The sequence below is a fragment of the Malania oleifera genome, chromosome 3 (assembly GCF_029873635.1).
Source record: "Malania oleifera isolate guangnan ecotype guangnan chromosome 3, ASM2987363v1, whole genome shotgun sequence".
NCBI classification, from domain to species: Eukaryota; Viridiplantae; Streptophyta; class Magnoliopsida; order Santalales; family Ximeniaceae; genus Malania; species Malania oleifera.
Genome location: NC_080419.1, coordinates 7,450,998 through 7,456,733, shown reverse-complemented (window position 1 = coordinate 7,456,733; position 5,736 = coordinate 7,450,998).

The window sequence follows — 5,736 nt, the reverse complement described above, 5'->3', positions numbered from 1 at the left end:
TTTTATGAACAAAGTATGATTTCAGGTATTATGAAAAGATATGTTATGTTACGATCATTTTGACGAATATATGATAAATGAATTATTTTCAGAATGTATATACCTGAAACAATGTTGGCACGAGGCCATGTATTTTATGTTATTGGCACGAAGTCGTATTCATGTTTTGGCGCGAGGCCATGTATTTATATTATCGACACGAGGCCGTATTTACGATTTTGGCGCGAGGCCATATATTTATGATTTCGGCACGAGGTCGTATCTATGTTTTCGGCAGGAGGCCGTGATGATGTTATGTATGTTCATGTATTATATGTTATTACAATCAAGATGTTAGTTTAGTTCAATTCAGGGCTCGGTACCGTAGCTATATGTGTAGATCAAATATCTACGTCAGATTGGTGCTAACCATCCCACGAGGGGATGGGAGATGGATAGTTAATGTGGCTTTCAGTAAAGTGTGGACGTCCACCTGGCAGTCTGGACCAGGGTGTGGCGGGCCCATCGTACTTACAGACATATTTGACTCGGCAGTGGTCAATTAGCCATTGTCGGGTCCCGCCTTCGAGCTGCACAACCCGTCATGGGGGGTAATACATGACATTAGCTAGCTATTCATCTTAGGTATATTTTCAGTATTACAATTATAGCAGATGCTTATGTATGTTATGATTTATTGACAAATATAAAAGTACAAAATTATCCAGTATGATAGTATGATTATTTTCAGAGTTATGAAATGTATTGTATATGTATAAGCACTTTAAATGTTCATGTTACCACACAACTGTATTTAATTTATTTTCCCTTACTGAGAAGTGTCTCACCCCCAACATTAATATTTTTTTCAGGAAACCTAGAGAAACTAGCAGATTAAGGCCGCCATTGAGTGAGTGGAGTTTCCTTACTTGAAGGGTAAGCGTTGAACTAGGATTAGGAGATTTTTTTTTTTTTTTTTTGTATGATCCTAGTGTTGTTTTTGACTTTTTGGAGATTGTACATACAAACAGTATATTGATGATGTAGTAAACTCTGGCATTATGTTTTATGATTGGATGTTGAGATTTTATGTTTACTGCTGCTAGGTTTTTCGCTGTATTTGACAGATATCCCCGTTACCCTCGGGTTCGGGTTGACCATTCTACTTATTATGTTACAGTATATATATTAAGAAATAGAGGGATGTTACACCATATCCCTTTTAACTTTTAACCTAGGTTAACCTAAATTCTAATTCTTAATCCTGGGTTCTAAGGAAGCGATGTTTAACTGGACTAGGTAACTTTGGGTACCCACTCTTCTTTGGGTCCCAATGGATTTCTTTTCTTGACAACCCATTCCATCTTCCTCTCTTTGCCTCTTTCTCCTCTGTAAGGGCAAAAATATCTAATATGACCTTTTCTTTCACAATATAAACAAATCTTGTTTTCATGTGAGGGTCCTGACTTATTTGCATTATTTTTACTTATTGAGGCATAACCTTATGATTTATGAGAGGATTTTGAATTATTTTTGGAAACATTATTTTTCTTAACTCCCAAAGATTTCTTGGAGTTTTATTTTCCTCTTATTACTTTGTCATGATCTTCATTTTTATTTTTCAAGATAATATTTTCCTTCAAAACATTTTCAATTTAATTTTTCAAATTTTTCACCTCAACTTGAAAAGATCCATGGTCTTTTTGAGCCTTTTCTATAAGCTCCTCATTTTCCCTTTTTAAGAAACAATTTTCTTCTTTTAAGATAGAACAAAGACAAGGCTCCTTGCCTTTAAATTTTGACAATTTTCCTTCCAAATATTCTATATTTTCTTTTAAAGTTTCATGCTTTTTTAGAGAATTTAAAACAAACTCTTCATTTTTCCTTTTAAGGGATTCAATTACTTCTTTTAAAGAAAATACCATTTGTTTTGACAAAACAAGTTCTTTCTTAACATTTTTATTCTTCTTTTTTACTAAAAGTAATTCATCGAACAATTTAACACAACTATTCACAATTTCATCATACGAAGGTGTATAATCATTCTCATTCAAACTTATTTCATCTTCTTGTTTGTTAGTCATGAAGTAAGGATGTGCTTCTTTTTCATTTTCATCATCGGTGGCTAATCCATCGATTTGATCCCAAGTAGCATCATTCATGGGATTATGATCTCCATTTAGATTATTTTTTTCATTTTGATTTAGGGGGCAATTTATCATATCATGCCTAAAGTTATTGCAAAAATGGCATTCAATGCATGACTCTTTCTTTTCTTTTTGTTGCATTCTTTTGCTTAAGATTTTGTTAAGTTTTCTTATAAAGAATGCAATATCATCCTCACCTATTTTTTGGTAATTAGCACAAAGTGTATCTAAGGCAAGACCATTTTTTATCTTAGGTTTTTCTAGATTTCTAACTTCTTCAATGGTTATTGATGACTTAGGTAATAATTGGAGAATTTTTTGAATATAATCGTTCAATGAATAAACTCTACCATGTGCCTTTAAATTGTTTATAAGGTGTGTGAACCGAGTGAGCACGGATAAAATTTCTTCATCTTCATTTAATTTAAACATTTCATATTCTCTAACTAGCATGCATATTTTTGATTGTTCATTTTGTGATGTGTTTTCATAGACGTTTTCAAGTACATCCCATATTTCTTTTGCAGTTTGACATTCACAAATAAGACTATATACGTCATCATTTAAACCACAAAGAATAATATGTTTTGCTTTAAAATTTAGTTCAACTAACCTTTTTTCACTTGATGATTGTTCCAATAAAGCCTTGGAATATCCTCATTTTTTTCTTTGTGATTGAGAAGTCTCTTTTGGAAATGGTCTCCCACAAATCCAAGTTGTATGCTTGAACAGACACAAACATTTGATTTTTTCACACGTGGTAGTTTGAATCGTTGAACATCGGTGGTTGATAAATGGATCGTCCATATGAAGAGGTGCTCACCGAATATTCCATTTGATCTTTCACACTCTGGATTTTTCTCCAAAAAAATAAGCGTCTTTCTCTAATACAACTTGTTAGTTGTCCTAACCCCAGGAATATATAGTCTAGAGGGGAGGTGAATAGACTCTTTTCGCAGAATGCATATTTCTCTACAAAATAAAAACTATTGGCAAGATACAAGAATTATATCACAATATAAGTAAATATAAATCATGTACAAGACAAAAAGAATGAAAAGAAGGGTAGAGAAAATTAACACTGGTATTTTTATGTGGTTTGACACCAAGCCTACATCCACGCCTTGATACCAACCCAAGGATTCCACAATCCACTAAGGAACTCCTTCACCGGCGGAGAAGTCTCACAACTCGGGAATAAATCCCTACCCCGCTCACAAAGAGCCTTCACTCGGGAACAAATCCCTACCTGCTTACAAAGAGCCTCTTCGATTTACAAAGAACCTTCACCAAACAGTTTACAAGGAACCTTTACAAGAAGATGATGGAAATACAATATGATGCTCCTCAAATGGGCAAATATTAAATACAAAGCAAATCTCACACTATCTCTCAAGTGATGAATCAAACACAATTAAAGAGCAAGAGAGAATGAGCACTTGTGAATGAAGAACAACAATAAAAAGTGTTAGGTGCTTAGGTTTTGGTATAAAAAGATGTTTTTCACTAAGACTGATCAAAAGCCTTCAAAATCATGTTAATACAAGTCTAATAGCTTGTATTTATAGTCCAAGAGTCAAAGGAGCCGTTAACTAACCGTTAGAGGGAAGAAAAGATATTTTATTTGGAAAACTAACTGTTTTCCGCCTGTTAGCGTCATTCTGCCTGTTGGACTCATCGATTAGGCCCCTGCACTTGTCGACTAATCACAAACTACAACTCGTCAACAAATCCTCTGTTTTTGTCGACGAGGTCTCTGAATCAGAAAAAGTAATCATCATGAAAGTTGTGGCGTTTTATCTTAGCTTTTCAGGGACACCAAGATCGTCCTTTTTGGACTTTTTAGCAAAAGTTATGCTCAAAATATCGAAAAATGTTTAGGACTCAAGGCTGCACTACGGTAGTGACGATTGCTTTGTTTTTCCCTGTCAAAAAGCGTTTTAATGACTTAAAATATTCTTAAATAAAAGTATATGAAATATATTCAGTCTAATGAAGATTAAAACTTGTCCAAGTGAGTTTCTCTATGAATATAAGATATCTTATTTTATGAAAACATATTTAAAAACTCATTTCGATATCTTATATGTTTAGTATGTCCTTTATTGAAAATATGCTTGACTTTTAGGATTTTAGGACATAAAGCTAGTTTTGTAAAACCGGAACCAAATTATGAAAAATGTTTAAAACTCATATATTACTTAACACTTGTCCTATTTTGAAAACTTAATTGAGTATAGGATTATTTTGACAAACTTTTTGTTTTTACTTTGAAAACTATGAATTGTGAGTTTGTTACTTTTGTGCAGATCTTATATGCTCATGTGTCCTAGTATGCTTATGCAATGGCTCAACTCTTACTCAGAATTCATGCAAGACACACACCGCAAGAGTTACAATACGCACTCACTCACACAACCCTTATTACAATTAATTTATACACAATAAAAACTCTGGGATGTGCTTTGGTGCTTCCAAGTCCGCGTCCTTCCGATCTTTCCTTCTTGACATCTACTCGGTCCGATCTTTGCCTTTGATCTAATAATTCATGTACGAGTACTTGTACTAAACATGATCTGCAAAGATAGGAAAACATTAGGAACAACATATAGGTTAATATCATCAAAATGCATTAAACAATGATGGTGTAGCCACTAAAGCTAACATCTGGGATATTTTTTTGATTTTTCCAATTGAAAATTTAAGTGGATCGTTTTTATAATTTTGAAGCTGTGTGATTGTTCTCATAATCTCAAAGCTAAATGCAGTGGGCACTAGACACTGGCATCATAGCTTTGCTACAAGGCAGTATATGTTTTCTACTTAAACAATTATTTATATTACTAGTTAATATTTTTTTTATTTGAGCACGTCTTTGCTTTCAACGATCCCATTTTAGAATGGCTAAACTTCTTAGATTGCCGGCATCGCTCATGCTGCTAAGTTGATTAATTTTTGTCACCATCATGCAGATGGATTTTTAAGTCATTTTTTGTTTAGAACTATGTAGAGCTTTAGATCCCTCTTTCTAAACGTCATGGAGCAACTATAACTTGTGATTTTAAATTTTTTTGACAGAGTCTAAATTTCAGTTGTTCTAAAGTTTGGATGACTTGGGGGAAGAAATGTTATTTCTTTTACCTATAAAGGGGACTTATAAACAATTGTTATTTCATTTCCAATGTCTTTTTCTTTTTTCCTTTTTCTTTTCTTCTTCTTCTTCTTCTTCTTTTTTTTTTTTTTTTTTTTTTTTGCATTTAGGCTTCAACGCTGCTTTATGAATCTTACCCGGGGCCTTGTAGATGTTCCTAGATTGATTTCTAAAATAGTCACTGATCTCCTAAATAAATTTTGACCTTTAGGTATTATGAACATACTCACCAAAGTGAGAGTAGTTTATTGATGTGCTGAGGAAATTGAGAGCAGGAAAAGATCTTGAATTTGTTCATATGCAAATGAGTTAGATTTTTTTGCTGGTGGCACCACAGTTGGAAGAAAGCATTCATGTGCACCCTCTCAAGAACACCTTGATCATTCATTTCAGAAGATTCTCTCATGTAAAGGGAACAACTCGATTGGAGGATAAGATGCTACAAGAGAGCAAAGTGCT